Here is a 22,843-nt window from a genome sequence, read left to right as displayed (position 1 = left end):
GTTTCTTTGTTTAGTAGTGCAATCCTACTGAAAACTGGGTTGTATGAAAAGGGGATGAGTAAATAGAGTGATAGAGAAAGCAGATCAAAAAACCAATGACAGTAAAATGCAGAAGTTCACAATGAAAAAGAAACATTGCATAACAAATCTTGAATATTGTAGTTTTATTAAGAATGGCTTATAATTTTGTGATAATTGACAGTTCAACAATTAATGGTAAAGATTTCTGTTATGAAAATAAAACTTCATTATTTTCTGATTCTATACTCAGAAACTGGAGCTTGAAATTAATTTTCTACATAATTCTATCTATAAAGAATACTGCAGTGGTTATTCTGGGAAAATATTCTAATCTGCACTACATTTAATATAAAAAATTATATTCGAGACGAATGCTATCCTGAGTTTGTTTAGTGTGAGATGGTCACATATTATGTGTAGTGTCAAAAGTACACCATCTCTCAGAAAACTAAACATATCTGGGCTTAACTTAGTCACTAGATGTTTATATATTTAACAGGATCATTATGGCAGACTGAATAATGCCTCCTCCCCCCTCCCCCCCACCCCACAAAAAGATGTATACATCCTAATCCTTGGAAATTATAAGTACATTACCTGAAAAAATGCACTGCATAGATATGATTAAAGATCCTGAGATGGGAAGATTATCCTTGTTATGTAGATAGGCACAGTTTAAGAGTTGGCATAAGAGGGAAGTTGGCATAAGAGTTGACATAAGAGGGAAGAAGGAAAATTAGAGTCAGAGGAGGTGTTATAGTAGATAGAGAAATAATGAACTTTGAGATGAGGGAGGGGACCATGCACCAAGAAAAGCAGAAAGCATCTAGAAGTTGGAAGTGGTGAGGAAACAGATTCTCCCTGGAGCCTTCAGAGAAACATGGCTTGGCCAACATAATGACTTTAATATCATTTCCAACTTCTAAGCTCCAGAAGTATAAAATAGTATATGCATGTTGTAGCCAGCAACCAAGTTTATGGTAAATTTTCGCAGCAGAAATTCATCTTAGATGGTAGCTAATTCACCATTTTGAATACTTTTAGATGGTAGTCAATTCACCATTTCTCATTAACAACCACATCTTGCATTGCAACTTTTTTTTCTTTTAAAATGTCTACATATTTAACTAATACTGCTTTCAATGCTCTTCTGGTACAAAGACAGCATTTTGGCCTCAATCTGTTTATGGTTCCTTATTATGCGATAGTATGTTTCATATGTGCATTTTAAAAAAAAATTACACCCAACTTTTTGGTGTGGTCACATAATGTATTAAGGTCCTTTAAAAATCAATATAAATTATTAGATCCCCATGTTCTACTTATCAAATACTATGAAAACCTTTCTATAATGAAAACCCAAGACCTGGTGTTGTCACTCTTGAATTCTTCCAAATAATTAAATTTGAAATAAAAGCATTTAAGACATATTCTTATCGAGAAAAGAAAACAGGAATATAGTGTGCTGAGCTTAAGTGATATTCCAAAAATACAAAAACATAAGCCAGTGTTTCCTTTGATCATGAATTCAAAATTTCTAAAAACATGAGCACTATGAAACAAGAAATATATAAAATAAGAAAGTTGACTTAATTTCAGAAACATGGTTGCTTCAGTTTAAAACTTAATAAATTTTATTTTTTTATAAAACAGAGGAAAATTCAATGTTTTTTCTCAATAGGTGAAGAAAAAATTAAAAACAGTACAAATAAAAGCTAGACATTTAAGAGCATTGTCTTTTTCATTTGTTATACATGACAAAAGAATGCGTTTCAACTCATTATACACAAATGGAGCACAACTTCTCATTTCTCTGGCTGTACAAAAGGCAGAGCCACACCTTTTGTGCAATCATACAGGTACACAGGGTAATAATGTCTGTCTCATCCACCATCGTTCCCACCCATACATCCTCTTCACTCCCCTCACTCCCCTCTACCCAGTCCAAATTTCCTCCAGTCTTCCCTACCCTGTTCCATTATGGATAAGCATCTACATATCAGAGAAAACATTTGATGTTTGGTTTTGGGGGACTGGCTTATTTCACTTAGCTTGATGTTCTCCAACTCCATTCATTTACCTGCAAATGCCATAATTTCATTCTTCTTTAAGGCTTAGTAATATTCTATTGTGTATGTATACCACATTTTCTTTATCCATTTATTTGTTAATGGAAATCGAGGTTAGTTCATTAATTTATCCATGGTGAATTGAGCTACTGTAAACCTTGATATGGCTGCATAACTTCAGTATGCTGATTTTAAGTCCTTAGGGTATAAACCAAGGAGTGGAGGATTTTGAAAGCAAATATATTGGTAAAATATATAACATCCCTCTAGAAATCAAGAACAAATAGAAATTGTCAGTGTAAAGACTGGCAAAGATGAAATAAAAAAGTATTATCAAAGGCAGGATGACTATGGACATAAATAACACAAAAGGATGTACCGGATAATCATTAAAATTCATAAATAATTTTAACAATTATTCATGTGGGAGGCTGAAACACAGATTTTATTTTTTTTATTTCTGTACTGTCCCCAAATTAGAAATTTAAAATTTAAAAAGCATTTGTATCAATATCACAAAACATTCTGCATTTGGTAATAAATCTAATGTAAGATATATGAGAATCCTGCTATATAGGATTCTTGGAGCCAAGAATAGACTAACAGAACATTGGAAGAAACTGGCATCCACCTGCACTTTTGTTACCATTGACTTATAAATCAGGTGGTGCCCACACCCTGCGATAAGGGTAAGCCCAGACTCCTTAATAATGATTCTAAATCAGCTGAACATTCAATCCACAAAAACAAAACTGAACTGAACCCTCGCCTCATAACATACAAGAAAGTAAGTTCTAAATGAATTGTAGATCTAAAGTGAATATTACACAACATGGGTCTGAAGAAAATACATGAGAATACTACCATTATTTTGGTTGTGGGAGAAACATAGAAATCACTAACCATTGTATTAAATGTTAATAAAATGAACTAATTTAACAATAATAATTCTGTTTATAATACACATCATGAGAACAGAGGAAAATAAACCATTGGAGATACATATCTATATCAATAGAGAGATATTGCTAGACAATCAATTCAGAATATATAAAGAGTTCTTAAAAACAATGTGAAAAAAGAAGAACAGTCATTACAAACTGGAAATATGATAATCTTTTTTATTTCTGTGCAGTGTTTCACACTCAAAAAAAGATGTGTATATATAATGTGTGCATGCAAAGACAAATACATAAATATTTATAGAGACATTTTTCATTATAGCCCAAAACTGTGTACAATTCAATGCATGAAGTGTATTTTGCATAAACAAATATTGGCACACACATCAATGCAATTTTATATAGCTGTGAGAAGATCAACTATTGCATTCTCTGTAGAATGGATAAATCTCATAGACATAATAATATCAAGTAACAGAAGCCATGCTCCAGAATTACATATCACATGAGTTCATTATTTCCAATTCATATATAGTTTTGTTAATCTATGAAGATACATAAAGTAAGTAGAACAGTATTTCTACTCCTTTGTAGAAAGCAAGTGAATTAAAGGGAATGTGTAAGATGTCGTGAGACTACTAGAAATATATAATTTCTGAGCTGAGGATGACTATGTCCTTTCATTTTATAAATATGTTTTTAAAAATTAATATATAAATTGAATGAAGTGGTACATGCAAATCTCAGCTGCACAGGAGGCTGTGGCAGGAGGCCAGTTTGGGAAACCTAATATGACACTATTTTATTATTATTATTTCTTATGCCAGTATTTTTTTATTGATTTTATTTTTTTAAATACATGACCACATTACAATTCTTATTGTAGTGTGTGTGTGTGTGTGTGTGTATATGTGTGTGTGTGTGTGTGTGTGTGTGTGTGTGTACTGGGAATTGTATAAAGTATGTTCATGCCAATTCATGTCTTTATACATGTACTTTGTCTTTTTTTTTGCATTACAATTCTTATTACATATGCATACCACAATTTTTCATATCCCTGTTTGTATATAAAGTAGGTTGACACCCAATTCGTGTCTTTATACTTTGAATAATGATGTCCATTACATTCCACCATCCTTGCTAATCCCCTTCCTCCTCCCTTTCCCGCCCTCCCCCCTCCCTACCCCACTATGAGTCAGCCTCCTTATATCAGAGAAAACATTTGGCATTTGTTTTTTCAGGTTTGGCTAACTTCACTTAGCATTATCTTCTCCAAAACAAAATAAAAGAACTGAGGAGGTAGCTTATTAGTAGAGCACCTCTGAATACAATTCCCAGTACACACACAGACACACACACACACACACAGACACACCCACACACACAGACACACACACACACACACTCACACACACAGGCACAAACCCTGCTCTAGGAATATTTTATTTCAATGAAAATATATATATTCTAGAGTAACACACATTTCTAAAGCATTGGGGAAGAAACAGAATTCTCTAGAAAGTTTTTAATCAGGGAATAAACTTTAATTGACTCTTGGTGACCAGAACTGTATATCAGAAATTGAAGTTGCTTCTTCCTACTTGGTGATTGAAATATTGGTCTCATGTCTTTTTCTCTCTTTTTCTTTCCTGCCTACTTTGCTTATTCATGCAATCTATATTCCTATATAATTTTGGCTTGCTTCTGGCTTGACTTACCAAATCACCAATGCTAAACTATATAATAGGGGAAATTTTATTTTAAATATTGACAGTCATCTAATGTCTTTTCTTCATTGGAAACTAAGGTGTTGATTTCCAGAAAAGACTGTGATTAGCCAGCTTGATTCAAATTCCCACTCTGGCCCAGTCATAGTACTGAAAATTGAGGGAATAGATACCTCAAGGTATATGAGTTAGGATTTGGTTTTTGCTGTTGTTGTTCTTTCATTTTAATTTTTAAGAAAAAACATTATTTGAAAAAATAGTTGAAATATCTTGCTATCTGTATCATTATTAGATTAAAATGCCATAGTTGCCCATTCCTCTAACTTGTTGATCTCAGGCACTTTTAAATTTATTGAGGCCCCTAAAGAGGTTTTGTTTTTGTGGATTACATCTATCAAACATTTAATTTAATTACATCTATCAAACATTTAATTTCATACCAGAAATTAAAAGAAAGAAGTAATAAACATTATTAACTTTTCATAAAGTAACAATTCATTGTGCATTAGGATGCTAACATGCTAATAAAAAATACCCATATTTCAGAAACAAAAAATTATAGTAAAATGAGTGGAATTGGTTTAAATTTTTGCAGATATGCTTTTTTTGTTGTTGTTGTTTTAACCTGAATTATATGAAGGCAATTCATTTCACATATCTCTTGTGCTTTTGCTCTGTTGCAATATTTCCTGTTCCATAGACTCAGGGAAACACCAGTGTACGTTTTCAAAGTGAAAAGTGATGGAATGTCATATAGTATAATGGAAATATCTTTGATCTTTCAGACTCATTGAAAAGGTCTCCAGCACCTCTGTGATTCCCTAGATCTGTTGTTGCAAAGGAATGAAGATTCTTCTGGGGCCAAATAGATGTGAGATCAAATTCCAATTGGCTAATGTATTACTTGACTTTTCATCACTGTGATAAAATGCTTGAGAAAAACAACATAAGGAAGTTTTCAGAAAGGCTTCAGGAGTTTCTTTCCCTGTTCAGCTGACTCCATTGCTATGGATCTTTGGTGAGGCAGAGCATCATGGTGGTGAGGGCATGGTGGAGCACTGTTGCTCACCTCCTGGTAGCTGGAGAGAGACAGAGAAAGAGGAAAGGACAAGAACCAAATATATCCTTCCAAGGCATGCCCCTAGTGACCCATTTCTTCCAACTAGGCCTGAGTTCATATAGCTTCCACCACCTCCTAATAATATCATCTTTCTATGAATCTATCCATGGATTAATCCATTCATGAATTTAGAGTCCTTGTGTTTGAATCACTTGCCCAAAGGCCCACCTCTGAATATTGCTACACAGGGGACTGACACTTCAACACACAAGTCTTTGGTAGACATTACAGATGCAAACTATGACAAGTCAGTGATGGTTCTATTAACTTTCTGATCATGTTTCAATATGCCAAGTGAGTCTGTTAATAACTCATAAAATTCTAGGTTAAAACCATTTTGAATAGTACATGAAATCATTCATTAATAATAGCAAGAACACCAATAAAAGATGTTCTCTTTCATTGAATATTCGCTCTGCTCAAAGTCTGTTATATTTGCTTTATATCAAGTATTTCACAGCAAGTATGCAAGAGGAGGTTCATTTTAAATACACATAAACAGAGATTAAAGATTTTTGCATGCTGAACACAACAGGGCCATACTGTATAAGAATAGGATATGAGCCCAAGTATTCTAATGTCAATGTTCCTGTTCTTGAGTAAAATATTCTCTTTGTTTGACAATTAATATGTAAGCAATATATGTTAGTAAATTTTCTTAACTAATGTGTTTATTCTAACATAAACCAAATATGCTATTCTTAGGTATGAAATCACATTACAGACTTACTGTCCACTCATCGGTATCCTATTATATGTTCATCTGATTTGCTTGGTAATAACTAGTACTCTGAGAAAAGTGAGCTCCATGCCATTATGATTTTGTAATGATCATTCACGACAACTTTCCAAAATACATGCTATTATATATGCATTTAATAAGTGAAGTTGAAGTACTCTGTGACTTTGTTACTTGTTCTCAGCCAGGTAGGAAGTCAGATATAGATCTTGAGTTAGAACTTAGGTATTCCAGCACCAGAATGCATTTTAAAAGTGTTCTCTGATCACCTTTAATATGGTATACAGTAGATAAGCCAGACAGAAGGTATTATAAATTTATAGCTCTTCAGTGACACTTTATTATTGTATTGGAACTGCTATAACATCTCAAAATACCAAAGTGACATAGAAGCATGTATAATGTCTTGATAATGTGAAGTATTAATTATAATTAACCAATTAACTAGATGTCCCCAGTCTGCATTCAATGGTTGGTTGTCCCTAAATGTTGCTATCCAATGACCTTGATTTACTATATTTGGTTACTATTATTGCACAAACAGAGAAAAAGAGATAGGTGATTAAACCAATTTTTTTAAAATGAAATATTTACTAAAGGCTGAAAGGCATGATCCTGTCTTTTCAATTGGCAATAAGATGATAACTAGAGATTACTAACACAGGTATTTTATTGAACACAGTAGATGTTTTCAAAATTATGTAATTTTTTAAAATTATTTCTTCCTCATATTTGATATTTTGTTTTGTTTATTTATATTATAATAGTAATGATGTACAATATTCATATTTGCCTTTGGATGATTTACTTATATTTTTTATTGTTTAAATATTTTATATAGAAAATTCTATCCGAAAAAAAACAAAGTGATAGATTTCAAGTCAAAATAAGAAGTAACTTCAAGGGGAAAATATTGCTATGTTAGGGAGTAATTTATTAACTTTTCCACATTGTTAATTTCTTTCAGGGTTGTTTAACTCACTTTTCATTGTTTTCATTTTGTTCCATTAATAAGTCTTAAGCTTACCTCAGAGGCTCAACTGTTAGAATCATCAAAGCTTTAGTGAAAACGATTTTGTTAACAGTCTTTTATATCAAGATATCATCTGAAGTGGGTGACCTTACCCCAGAATTTATTTTCAGACTTTTTAGTAGAACATGGGTTCCAACTGTAGCTATAATTTTGACTTCCCATTGACTGTCAGTTGAAAATATATAGAGAAAGATGTGCTATTCAAAGAATTCTCCATAAAAACTTTAAAGATTATACATTTCAACATATTCAACTGACAACCCATGCTTTACTGCACATAAAAATAATCACATATTGAAAAGAAATAAACACTTTATGGCCTATAAAGCACATAGAACAAATTGCATTCCTTAAACCATGTTTCAAAAAGTCAAACGAAATTTAAACAAAGATGTCATGAATAGTAGCTTAATATCAAGTATTATAATAACATAGCATAATACAAAGCAATAGAATTATTTTAATATTTTAAAGAATAAGCACATTTCTTCTAAAAACTCTATGTATTCAAATTTTGAGGTTTATTTTTTTGCATTTAGAAGAAAAAGCTCAACCAGATTATATATTTCGCTATAAAAACAGAACATTCAGCCCTGTTTCTTTTTTTTCCAGATTCCAGTTTACTTGACATTTTCAACCATCGATACTATTGAAAAATATAATATTTATATTCACTATATGATATAAACATAAAATATAATTTTTAATTATATGAAATTCTTAAACAAAAATAACCAATCCCCCCAAAAAATAGATAGTAAGGATAGATGTTTGAATCTCAAAGTATCCAAACTGTACTTCTATCTACAAATAGTAAATACTTATAATTATGAAAGAAGAAATATATTTGAAAATGTAAACTGAACAAAATTATTATAATACTTTTCCTGAATCCTTAGAAATGCAAGTGCAGAACTCATACAAAGAAATTAAATGTCATTAATATCTAATAAAAATGAAATGATTTGTGCAATAATTAATCCACAAATAGTTATTGTATGGAGACCTGTTTCTCGTGACCTGGTTGAAGAGTATTGACTACTGGCTAATTTTGTAAGTGACTTGAACACTTCACTCTGAGTGGTCTAGCAGAGCTTTCCACAGTCTGAACTCAGTCTTTGTTTCAGTTATTTTTTAACACATGCCTGAACACCACAGGTTCTAAAGTAATTTTGCAGACATTAGTATCCAAGCATTATTAAATATATATATATATATATGTCTTTTTTAGATTTATATGACAGAAGAATCCATTTTGATATAATTATACAAGGATGGAATGCCAGCATTCTTCACAATCACCTGAAGGACTTATTTAAAATGCAGTCTCCAAACAATACCAAAGATGGGATACTACAAATTATTGAGACTTTAGAAATTGCTTTTGGGGCCATCTGTGGCATATTTTAAGCCAAATATATTTAATGGATTATTTCCTATATTAAAAATGATGAAGTGTTTCCAAAAGCCAAAGCACACATTTTCTTTCAAAGGATTAAATGCATTCAATAGTAAGTTATTCCTGTTTTTAACTTGATAACACTCTGGGCAAATAAATATGATTGTAGTTTTACAAAAATAATTATATGCATCTGATGTAATGTTCATAACTGCTAATGTTATATTACAGTTACATTTCACATTCTCCTTTGTTTCTTGTATTAAGGAGGACTTATGAATACTAAAATAGACTTCATAGTCATACATATGTGTCTTTCTGGTGTTGTCTTAGGGCACTGATTTTAAGATGATAGCATGTTATAGTGATAGAAGATCATAGTGATTACATATTAAATCAAACACTTCCTGTTACTTCGTTCAAAGTTTTTTCTAATTTCATTCGTATCCCAATGAATATATATTAATGCTATTTTTCCAAAATATAGACACCTTATGGAGTATACATTCAAATCTAATTTAAAATATTGAAATAACTTTTTATATATTCCATATGTAATTTAGGTTTATATAATTTATACCAATAATCCAAACTGCTACTCCATTTCATGGAGTACTCAATATTCATAATTCTCAAAATGTGTATAGAATTTTTATCACATATAATTCACTTTGTTTATTTATTCCAGGAAGATTAGTTTCTGGTGTAATTTTTTTTAAATAAAGTGACCACAACAAATTTGTTTTTTGCATATGTTTGTTAATTAACAGGGACTTATTATTCAATGTTTATTTAACTTAATACTATTTATAATTGCATATGGAAAATCATGCGATATTTCTATACTTAGAATACGTTCTAGGTGAGATAAGAAGAAATAGACCAAAGTAGACCAAACATATAAATTATGAACAATTATTTTGAGTATGCCATTATGTTCTCAAGAGTTGATTAAAATAATACTGTGAGATTTATGTAATATGAGGTGCATATGACTTTTGATCATACTATACTAATGAAAGGAATCAAATGTGGACATAATCCACAATGATAACATGTTGTTAAGAAATCTAATAATGTTGTTTATGGTATGACCTAACTTGAGATTTTCAAAATGTATTGCAAATTAGTAAGCGTATAACATGAGTTTAATTTTTAAAATACTGAAAACATCACTTACCTTCATCTGCATGCAAGAGAGAAGTGCATCATGACTGTCATAGAATTCAGACTGGGCATCTAAAATGTGATTAAATCAATCAGTGAGGGAATGAACAGGATAGTACAGGTGATTTGGGCACATGAACCTGAACATGACTAGAGGAAGCTATTTGCTTAGGTACAAAGCTGATGTGTTTCAGGACAATAAAACCATAATGCTGGATGGTATCTTTTCTACAGGGCAGAACAATTTGCATTTGGCCTAACCAAAAAAAAATGTACAAGTTATCCTATAACTTAAAGAAATATTGACATTTACTAAATCAATAGTAGGCAATACATAAGACAAAAGGATATTCTTCAAGATATTTAGATAATTATTGGATATTCTACAATAATAAGGCATTACAAGGACATGCTATTATTCATGTGTCACATTTCCAAGTTTCAGATAATTTTTCTTAACTTTGTTTTTTCTTCCTTCTTCTTTCACATCCCTAGTATACTATCATTGTCTAGTTTATGGCACCATGTAATAAACTCTTTCTTCTTCCTTTGCCAGAGTAACACTTCTCAGGAGAGATGAAAGTAATTAAGTGTGTGAATTGGAAGGGGCTCCCTACAGGGCTATAGGCAACATGCTAACGAAGAGTAAATAGAAATTGTTTGAGATGTCAACAATTAGAGCAGACAGTCAATAAGAACTTAGAGGTAAGATTAGCAATAGATAAGCCACTAAAGAGAAAGTATTCCTTTTGAGAGTTAATGGTATCTTTATTCAGAAAGTTTCTGAGATGTTCAGTGTCTCTCTGTGAGCATACAAAAATGTTCCAAACAGATTTTTCTATCTAAATTTAGATATTTTGGATGTTGCAGTAAAAATTCCTTCATGTTTTGAACAGATATAATTAAATGCTATTTAATGTACCCTTCAAAATGAGACACTTCAATAATTTACTATAGTTCATTCCACAGTGCTTAAGTCCAGAGCAATGATTACACTAAATTGATCTCTTGACATTTTTCACAGCACTTCATTTTCAAAGTAGTTGGTCTTGTACACGTGTATATCAACCCCAAATATTGCAATTCAGAGGAGCTCTTTAACAAACTGTCAAATAAATCCATCCTTCCTCAATGCTTAATTCACTTGAAAGCTAAATCCTATAAATTTGATGGTAATCTAAATGTGTGTAATTACTCTTCATTTTAGGGCTTTTAAAAATAGTTCCTCTTGTTTAAAATTACTCAATTTGCATTCACCTCAGTGTATGTGTATGGTATTTGTTGTTTTGAAGCTCAGCTTCTAATTTAACATACTTAAGTGCCTAATAGGGCTGAGGCTTTATATTTATTGGTTCTCTATTTAGGGTATTAGTGGTGTGTGTATGTGTGTGTGTGTGTGTGTGTGTGTGTGTGTGTGTGTATAACTTCTGAGTTATTTCCTCTTTTTATTCACCTAAACAAGTTTGAATTTGTTGATCATGGGGTGGTTAGACATTAGGTAAAAAATGAGAAAGAGAATGAGAGAGAGAGATAATACACATAGGGATTACCCTGAATATGAAAATTTGTTTGATCATTTTTTAAAATAGGATCCTGGCTCATGCTGCATTTAGGGGGAATATATTTTTACTGTGTGCATATTTGTCAACTTTGTACTTGCATGTACAGTTCCAACCTTTTTAAAATTTTGTTTCATTTTGTATTAGTTTATTCTAATTATGCATAGTACTAGGGCTTGTTTTGGGTGCTGGGGTTATGGCTCAGTGGTAGAGAGCTCGCCTGGCATGTGCAAGGCCCTGGGTTCAATCCTCAGCACCACATAAAATATTATTATTCACCACATGAATAATATTTTAAAGCATAAGTGAATGGAGAATTTGTATAAAAAGTCAACTCAGCCAGGTAGGGTGGCACATGCTTGTAATCTCAGAAGCTCTGGAGGTTGAGGCAGCAGGATGGAGAGTTCAAAGTCAGCCTCAACAACAGAGAGGCACTAAGTAAAACTCATTGATGTGGCTCAGTGGTTAAATGCCCCAGAGTTCAATCCCTGGTGTCCCCACACCAAAAAAAAAAAAAATAATAATAATAATCAAGGCATATATTTTATTCCCTATTTGAATTCCTTGGAATATATATATTGCTAAAAAGTTTTGAAAATTTTAAAACTGTCAGTACAAATTCAAGGTTTTTACATTTAAAGTTAAATTTTTACTTTGTTCTGCAAGAAAGGGTTTACATGGAATGCCTTTCAGGTTTAAGACTACATTTATCATCTTTGTATTTTACAGAAAGCTATTATTTATTTTATTGCATTGACTGATTTGCTTTCCAATGACATGATTGTGCTTAAGTTGCTCATTGTTTATGGCCCTTAATTTTTTTTTTGTGGATAAAATGAGTGTTATTCTCCCTCTTTGAACAACTATAATATTTAAATGAGAAAATGGACATATGCTGTCAAGCACAGTGACTTCCAGGGACATAGTAGGAACTGACCTCATGATATTAACTTTCTCACTCTCATTACAGAAATAACCCAGGCAGATGGCAATAGTCATGGTCCTTCTTCTACAGATGAAAGCTTTACCTACCAAGTTCCTAATAATATTTTCATTTGTTCTATTTTTATGTTGTGACATTTTTAACAGCATAATATGAACCTCATAGTATTGAATTTGTATATTTTAAAATTCATTGTAGTACTTCTATTTCATGTGTTTTAGGAACATGATTTTTATAAAAAGTTGGCTGTCTAATCTCAATGTATATCATTTGTTTCTTTTGTGCATAAAAATATACTTGCATTTAAAATTTTAAAAAGAACAAATTTGAACTCACCCATACATCTCATATCCAAATGGAAAAGTGTTCTGTAAAACCTCTTTTTATCCATCTCATTCACCTAAGTTTTAAAAAATGGAAACATGCTACATATAGTGCTTTGTAACCGTGTTTTACAAATAATAAATTAGCACAAAGTATTGTGCATGTTAATAGTGAAAGCAGCAATTGATCATCAAAAGAATAAGCATTACTATAGCAAGTAATCTCAGTGAATAACTAGTTCATGTCCATTATTGAATCAAATTCTTTTTACATACTATATGATATATCACATTGAAATTTTGAAAATATCAATAATTTTAACTACTATTCAGCATCTTGTCACAGACCATCTGAGCTAGGTTAAAAGACCTGTCTTCAATCTCTACTTCATAAGGCCAAAACACATGCAACCAGCTTCCCTACATATGTGTCCTCATTTGGCACTGAAACGCCTTGTCATGAGAGTCAGCATAATTCTATTTCCTTGTTCAAGCCCTGGCTTGTAGTCTGTATCACTCAAAGAGTAATAGAATAATATATTTTGTTTTTCTTTATCCCATTCATGTTACTACACACATAAGTGCCTCATTTATAGACCACTTTGGATAAATCAACAAAAAAGATCCACAAAACCCTTTTAACCATCATATTGCATTCCTTTGTGTGCAGATGCTGAGACACATAGCTGGCCCCTTTGAATTTGTTCTTTTCCATCTGTATAAGCTCCATCCACTGTTATAAAATGCTTATGTTTATATTTATTGTTCCAAACTTCTCCTTAGGAGAAATACTCCCAGAATTGCAACTGTTGTATCAAAACATACACCCATTTAAAATTATAAGGCACAATGTATAGCATTGTTACCTAGAATGATTTTTCCAGTGTTGCTTTATGATAATGATTAAGCATAATCATTTTTCCCACTTTTGACAACATTCAATGTGTGGTTCTTTTTTAACAATCAAGTCAATGTTAGTAGCCAGAATAAAATCTTACCCAAATTGTAGCTCACTTTTTTTTGTTTGTTTTTTGTAGAGTAATTCTCATTCACTGCAGTAAAGATAAATTTCCATATCTCGGTGGCTTAACACAGATACTTTTATTTCTTATCTAACATCATTTATGATGAGAGAGGACATTTGCCCCATATTCATTTAGTGATTAGTTACTTCTACCTATAATTCAATTTTCCTCTAAGGTTTTCAATTTTTTTTTATTTCTGTGCTCATCTGCCAGATGGTAGAGCAAGTGGAGAATTGATCACAAGAGATAATTTATGGTCATGCCTGGAAATGAGTTAATCACTTATATTAACTCACTTAGATTTCACTGAACAGAAATGGTCAATGACTCCCCTTGACTCAGAGAAATTTGGGAAATTAATCTAGTTATGTGCCTAGGAAAACTCAAACATGTGTCAACTAAAGCTTGAGTTAATCCCTAACAGGTTTTCTTTTCTCCTCCTCAAATAACTCTTCCAACCTTCATCATTCACATAAAACACACTCATCTCACCCTAAGGACATAACTAAGTGTGAAAACACCAGGATTGCTGAAGTTCTTAAAAAACAAACAATTAAACTAACAACAACAACAAAAAAAAACAATATCTGAAAGGGAATCACATCCATCATACATCAAAATTCAGGGGCAGAACTGGGACAGGATAACCACAGCATCAGTTCCCTGAGGGAGAAAGAAAAATGGAAGACAAACAGAAGTTATCAATGCATATCAATATTTAAATTTTCCTGGGCAAGAGAAATAATTCTGTCAAATGAGAGGAACACACTGGTCCATTAATCATTTAAGTCATCTAACTTTACCTTCTAGATGATGGTCCCTTCATTTAGGAAAAAAAATGTTTGCTTCTTCTTAGGTTTAAATGACAGTAAAATCTATTTTGATAAAATTATGCAGACATAAGGTATATCTTAATCTAATTAGGACCCCATTCTTGTGAGTAAGCATGATGGTGAGTTCACTTAGGTATTTTAATATGTGTTCATAGGAAAATTATGTTAGACTTATTCTACTGTTTTTACTAATCCCATTGTCATCCCTTCCTTTTATTCCCCTTTGTCTAACCTACTGAACTTCTCTTCCTCCTCTTTCCCCCTTTATTGTGATTTAGTTTCAACATGTCAGAGAAAACATTATTTATGGCTGAGTAATATTCCATTGTTTCTATGTATCACAATTTCTTTATCCATTCTTCTGTTAATGAGCATCTAGTTTTGTTCCATAGTTTAGCTATCCTGAATTGAGCTGCTGTAAACATTGATGTGGCTTTGTCCCTTGGATATGCTGATTTTAAGTCTTTTGTGTATATACCAAAGAGTGTGATAAGTGGGTCAATCGGTGGTTCCATTAGTAGAACTTTGAGGAATCGCCATACTGCTTTCCAGAATGGTTGCACTAATTCACACTCCTACCAGAAATGTATAAGCTTTCCCTTTTCCCAACATCCTTGCCAACATTTGTGGTTACTTATATTCCTGATAATTGTCATTTTGACTGTATAAACGCAAAGCTGGATATATCATAATACCAGAACTTAAATTGTACTACAGAGGGTATAGTAACAAAAACAGGCAAGAAGACCAAGGGAAAAGAATGGAAGGCACAGAGACAAACCCACAAGTATAGTAAATCATACTAGAAAAAGTCTCCAAAAACACATACTGGAGAAAAGAGAGCTTCTTCAACAAATGGTGCTGGGAAAACTGGAAATTCATATGAAGTACAATAAAAGTCAATTCCTGTCTCCCTCCCTACAAAAAAAAAAAATCAACTTCATGTGGATCAAATACTTAGGCACTAGACCAGGAACCCTTTACCTACTAGAAGAAAAGGTAGGCCCAACAGTTCAACATATAGGCACAGGAACTGACATGAACACGACTCCTAAAGCACAAGACATAAAGTTAAAGAATCAATAAATGGATGGCATCAAACTAAAAAGCTTCTTCATAGCAAAAGAAAAAAATCAAGAGTGTGAAGAGAGAGCCTACAGAATGAGAGAAAATCTTTGCCACCTGTAACTCAGGGTGTTAATTTCCAGGATATATAAAGAACTCAAAAAGCTTAACACCAAAAAAAAAAAAAAAGAAAGAAAAAAAGAAAAAAAGAAAAGTGGGTAAAGAAACTTAGCAGATCCTCTGCAAAAGAGTAAATATGAATGACTAATAAACATGAAAAAATGTTCAACATCTGTAGCAATTAGATAAATGCAAAATAAAACTACACTGAGATTCCATATTACTTCTTCACTTTTTAATTGTAAAACTCCATCTGGTGCTTGCCTGTAATCCCAGCATCTGGGGAGGCTGAGACAGAAGAATCATGAGTTCAAAGCCAGTCTCAGCAATGGCAAGGCACTAAGCAACTCATTGAGAACCTGTCTCTAAATAAAATATGAAAAAGATAGAGCTGGTGATGTGGCTCAGTGGCCAAGTGCCCCTGAGTTCAGTCCCCAGTACAAAAACAAAAAAACAAAAAACAAAACCTCCATCTGTTCCATCTGGAGTAAGAACTGATGAATAAGCTGTTCTTTGTGACTCTTATAACCTGTTACCTACATGTGTAAGCCTAAGGATTCAAAGGTTGATTGAGACTCAGAGGGTCAACCCTATTTTAGTTGGGGATTATTGTTTCTTTGCAAGAAGATTTTTCCACAAAATGAGTAGATTTCTGATTGATAGTTTGTAATCAGTTCAATATGACCATAAACCCACCAAATCATTACCTGGACAAAATCTAAACCCTCTGACTTTTGTTAACATCTCATCTCTCTGCTCCTGTTCCCTCTCAGGTTAGTACTGAACATTGAGGTGTTCTAGAACAAAGAGTTGAGTGTAGATGTAAGACAAGTTGTTTGGTAATATAAAACATTTGTTTTGTCCAACTAGCACAGCTTAAGAAGTATGTTTATAAAATTTTATTTAAAAATATTTTCAAGTTGTAAGAATCCAATTGTACTCATTCTTTACAAACTGTAACACCCTAGCCTCTAGTCCCTTTGATCCTTGCTTAAATATCAGGATATACTGATCTAATCTCATTTGCATAGTATTTTTAAGAAGGCAGCTACGAATAGCCCCACCTTCAGAAGACACTTTTTACAAATTCCACCCCTTTTCCCATCAAATCATCTTATTATATGACTTGTCTGCCTTTTTAATTACTACTGGTGATAATCCTACCAAAATTTAAGTACTTCAGAACATGAGGACCAGAGCCCATTTCAAGATCCTAATTTTTATTAGTTGAAGAAATACTAGCAGCTCCAACACACAAGCTCTCAATTTAATTTTTTAATAAAAAAAAAGTTTTATTCCTAGTGAAACTTTAGTTGGAGTGGTTGATAATTCTGCACCATGTTGTCATTCAGAGAACAGCCTCTTCTAATCTTGTATTTCTACCAAGCTCCAGGACATGAAAGCCATGTGCATCCCCAACTGATGGAAAGACAGGGTTGGTGGATCCTCTGGGAGGTTCTCGTGGACCAGGCCTGGAGAGAGCTTTTAACTTTTTCAGCCACATTTATTTGCCAAGAATTTAGTGATTTTAGCCAAACCTGCAAGAAAATGTAGAAAATGTAACACAGCTGGATGGTCAGAAATAAACAGAAATAATTTTGTTAGCCGTGAGTCAATTATTGCCTTGATTATTGTGGAAAAATAACTTTCCGTGAAGGAATAACTTCTGATTAACTTTATCTGCCTTGTTGAAATTATGATTAGGTTTGTATAAAATGAATTATGTTTTGTTTTAAAATTTTCTTTTAGTAAGAGTAGCATGCAAAATCAAAGAAAAAAATATATCTCCATGAGTACTTAAATAAAAACTATTAATGAAATTATCATTTGACAAGCAGTCAAACTATAATTACAAACAATATACCAATGGAAAATTGGAAAAAAATTAATCATATTCTTTCTCTTAGTTGTACCAATCTAAAATATCCAATTCTATTTGGATTACTTGCATTTAAAAAAGAGATGTTTATATATATATATATATATATATATATATATATATATACACACACACACACACACATAGGTCTCATTGAAGAAAGATGATATTTTCACATGCAAAATTGAGATTCCCTGATTACATAAGTCAAAGGCTAAACTGAGAGACGACATTAGGAGATTCCTTTTCAGTTGCTGACCCTCATGATAAGTGAGGTTCAATCTAATCCTTTTGAATTATTATGATCACAAAATGTTAGACCCATTAATTTTTTAAATCGTTATGTATTAAGCATCTTCCAGATATGAGACAGATTTAGTGAGGATTCAGGAATAACCAAAACAAATATTTGCCACTAGGAGGATTAGAGTAGAAGGAAGTTTCCAAATGGAGAGAATCCCATCAGCTGTGAACTCATGCAAGCCTCAGGCTCCACTGGCCTTCTGCTTTAACAAGTCTTTGGGGTGATTCTAATGCAAGCTAAACTGGCCTAGTGAGAATCTTTAGAAGCAGTTATGATGCCTGAGAGAATATGTTCCCCATTACACCTCCCTCCTTCCTGAGCATTTTTCACAATTATATCAGTGAACTTAAAATATGTAAGATCTTAACTGCAGCAATTTTTGTTCCATTTACCTGAATTGGGCCTAATGTAGATTATAGAAGTCAATATTCCTATAAATAAATCAGAATAGAGAAGGTTTTTTTTTAATTTGGTAAGCTGATAAATAAAATGGTATATTAAAATTAAATTCTACAAGGATATTTTTACTTCTCTGTGCATATTAATCTGCCTTTTTTCAAAAACGATTTTATCAAAGACAATTTATAAACTTATAGTTAATACGGAAAAAATCAGAAGTAAAAACTCAGAAGAAAGCAGGAAGAAATCAGGTTGGTTAACTATGATGGTAAATACAGATTGTGTGATTGAGAATTAGATGTTTTCTTAAATTTGAGCTTAGTTTAAATTTGAGCTTAGTTTAGCATGGTTACTTAGGTTGGGATTGTAATAATAGAAACATATGTGGGGCTTTGTTCTATTTTCATAATTCTGTTGTGAAGGATGTTATTAAAGACATTTAAAAATTCCAAGCTCAATGACATAAAGGAAGCAGTTGATAACATAAATAAGTGACCACAACCAGAAGGAATAAAACATAGTGTGTTGTGAACTGCTGTGACTAAAGGGAGATGATGATTGCAAAGTGGGCATGTATTTCTCAGCTCAGGTCATTGCCAAACTGAATCAAGATGATACCTTTAGATTTTTCAAGAGAAGTCAGAAACTTACATTTTTAAAGACAAAGTCTCCAAATGCTTTGGTGTTTTAAAATAATTTATATTTTAACACATCATGTTCGAATAATAACCCACTTCCAAATGAGAACATTCCCTAGACCACCTGCTAGTTTACAAATCCTGAACTGCATCATATTCTTTATGCAAACTCAAAAGAAAATTATTTATGCTCCATATATCAGGAAAAGTGATTGGTTTATATTGTCACACTGTAAATACACATTCTTTTTAATTTTGATGCCCAGAGGCTTTAAATGTATCTCTTCAGTTTTTGCTTAGGTCTCTGATAAAACATGGCCATTAAAGATTTCAGGACTGGGATCTTAGCTCAATGGTAGAACCCTTGCCTCAAATGTGTGAGGCACTGAGTCAGATTCCCAGCATCACATATAAATAAATGAATACAATAAAGGTCCATCAACAATTTAAAAAAGTTAAAAAAAGATTTCATATTATGTGCTTTTTCATTTTCAACTTCTTTTCTTTTTTTTTCCTATACATCCTTCTGTTACCGTATTTTAATTTTATTGTATAACTTTGTGCTGTTTAACTCAAACTTTCCTCTAAAATTGGTAAGTGGATATACAATCATATTTACATAAAATCATTAATTAGAATCTTCATCCATACTTTGTGACCAGGAAGTTCAGATATGGGAAGGACTGAACATATAGAATATTTAGTAGATATATCTTAATATAGGCCTTGATAATTTGACTGTGTTGAACAACATTTGTGCTGGGGAGCTACGTCTGTAAAACTGTCACCAAGAGCACGAACATATTCTTACTAGAGCTGAAGCAACAGCCTACATCCTGGGTGTCTTATGTCTTCAGAACTGCTTTGAAATTCTTAGTGCTTCCAAGAGGATTGGCACCTCACTGACTAGATTCTCCTTCAGCTCCACTACCTTGATTCCTTTGCTGTTGCTGACATTTTTTGAGCTGTCATTTTTCTTGGGCTTAGTGTGGACTTTTAGTAAGATATATGGTGAGTTCAATCCTAATACTTTAAGGAGACAGGAGTATATTTGAGTCATATTTACTCACTTTATAAGAAAATAACGACCTGAATTTCAAAGTCCTCTGTATACAAATACATATGATTTTCCCCAAGATTCCCAGAGGGTACCATGTAACCTGGGTTGATAATCAAAATCAGCCATGACCTACAAACAGATGACTACTTCTTTATAGGAGCATAACCATTACTTTTACCAAGTCCCAAGCCAGAGCCTTCCTCATGTTTTGCATTTTTCTTTGGACTCTTTCTCCTTTGATGACATTTTTCTTTATTCACATCCATCAAATTCTCTCAGTTATATTCTTGTGTATTTGGAAATCAGCAATTCAACAATGAAGGAAGGATTAATTACCAAGACTGAAGTCTCATTTCAAGAGAATTGCTCAAAACCTATGTTCTACCCCAACCCTTTTAATGCTTTATTCACTCAAATTACTCAATACAATTTCACTTTATAGGTTCGTAATCAAGAAAATGACAATCCTTAATTCTAGGTACTGAAATAGACATAATCAATTCACAGCAAACAATTCTAGATTAATTCTAAGCACTGCAACACACACTTAATCATATTATCACTCACATTCTCTGCATTAAGAGTCAATGACAGACATTCCCTCTTTAGGCTAAGTTCAAATGTCAGATCAAAAGTCTTAAGCCTTAGGCTTTATGTCCAGCAGATGCACATTCACTCAGACTTTGGTGATCAGGTCCGGAACCAAGGCAGGCTTTTCCTGGTGTGAAGTAGATGACCAGTTGAGGAGAGGGTCCTAGGGAGAATTTGGGACTCTCACTAAGGTCCAGAGGAGATGGTAGAGTTTGAGAGCAGTGAGGATCATGCAGAGGATCAGGAATGATGAGAACTGATGGGAGGTAAGGTCCTCATCAAGCTCTCTAGCTTGAGTGCATCTTTGTTTCAGCTGGCTGAATCCCTGTTCATTTGCTCTATTATTTATACTAAATTTTGGAGCTTTTGACCCCCACCCACTTTCAATCCTTATCAGCTACCACCGGATTTCTCAGTGACATCATTTACCCTGGGGTCAGAAACATCTGGCTTGGTGGTCTCCACCCTGATCACTTTGCCTTTCCTTCTCATCAGGTGAGGACAGCCTGCCAGGGGCTTCACTCTATGTATTGGGTGAGAGGAAGTAACTTGTCTGAGGCCATACTGGAGGGCTCTGTGGATGTGCCTGGTGAAACTGCAGGTTTCAAACTGGAGGTTTTAAAATGAAGTTGCTTAGGCTCAGGCCTAAGGCCATCCTCACACCTGACACGCTTGAGTGAACTTTTAGTTGATAAATTGTAATTTAGATACAATTTAGATATTTTTTTTTTCTTCAGAGTTATACTCAGATTTTGGATCCTCTGTTGTACTTTCTTGAACCCTGTAGTCTCCATGCATTTGCCACTATAAGGAACCTGAGACAGAGACTCAACCAAAAGATTTTATTAGGGGGCTGCCCGAAGAGACAGAGAGCAGAGAGAGAAGAGGAGGAGGGCAGAGAGAGAGAGCAGAGAGGAAGAGGGAAGAGAGCAGAGAGAGGGGAGAAAGATGAGGAGGAGGGCAGAAGGCAGAGAGAAGAGCTAAACCTGTGTTCTTAAGGGACAGGCATACAACATCTTTTTTTTTCTATCTGTGCAATAACTTGCCATACTTTTCGGCACTTGAAATCCACATATTATCACTCACATTCTCTGTATTAAGAGTTAAGCATGGCTTAATCAAGACTCTGCCTAGATACTCACAAAGCTACAATTAAGCTGCTAGCCTTGCTGCTTTCTCATCTGGAAGTTTTACTTGAGAGGACTATGTTTTCAAGTTTATTTAGGTTATTTACCAAATTGGGACCTTAATTAAATTTGCAAATTTAGCACAAATAAACTTTCCCAAAATTGATTGTAGAGAAACAAACCATAGATTCAGTCCTCTATTCCAGGGAAGAAAACTGTAAGAACATGATTCACTGAGGGTCACCTAAGAGTGTGTTCCACAGAGAGTCTGTGAACTCTATATCAATATGTTATAATATATTTGATAACTTCTTTTCACCTGTCAATAGAATCAAATCAACTAAAACATGTTCTTATATTTGCATTTGAATAAGACTTTGAACATAATACAGTATAAGGTTAGAATTAAATTAGCACCATCAAATATAAACTCTGAGAAAATCCTTGTAAAACATTTTCCATTAACTGAAAGGACTGGGCTCATCTGTTTCCAATGGGTGGATGCAAAGTTTTATTTAATAGTAAGTAAGATCCAAAATAAATAAATAAATATATCATACACATAATTTTGTTAGTAGTCATAATATACAGCATTCTTAATAATAAATAAATTCATTTAGTATTACTAAAGATCACATATATACTAGATCATTGAATGATAAAGTAGCTTCTCATATCAAGAAAAAATTAGTGATTACAAAATACATGTTTACAACTTACTATATCTTAGAAATACATGTGAAATCTAAGATATCCTTGTCTGGAGTTGATATCTAAACACTACACTTTCTCTCCTTCCC

General features: G+C 32.9%; 1 protein-coding gene across 10 annotated transcripts in view; it reads left to right on the top strand.

Annotated features, from left to right (window-relative positions):
- Cdh18 (cadherin 18) overlaps positions 1 to 22,843 on the top strand; it is a 903,781-nt gene that overhangs the window by 548,664 nt on the left and 332,274 nt on the right. For 5 of the 10 annotated variants that reach the window (XM_078016854.1, XM_078016876.1, XM_078016867.1 and 2 more), the window contains one exon: positions 5,505 to 5,590. The exons of the other annotated variants lie outside the window; for them this stretch is intronic. The gene's annotated coding sequence lies outside the window, so the exon portion shown is untranslated. The remainder of the gene's footprint in view (positions 1 to 5,504; positions 5,591 to 22,843) is intronic. 10 annotated transcript variants of the gene reach the window in all.

This window comes from Ictidomys tridecemlineatus, chromosome 1 (genome assembly GCF_052094955.1).
Source record: "Ictidomys tridecemlineatus isolate mIctTri1 chromosome 1, mIctTri1.hap1, whole genome shotgun sequence".
Classification (NCBI taxonomy): domain Eukaryota; kingdom Metazoa; phylum Chordata; class Mammalia; order Rodentia; family Sciuridae; genus Ictidomys; species Ictidomys tridecemlineatus.
This window is presented reverse-complemented; position numbering and strand designations above follow the sequence as displayed.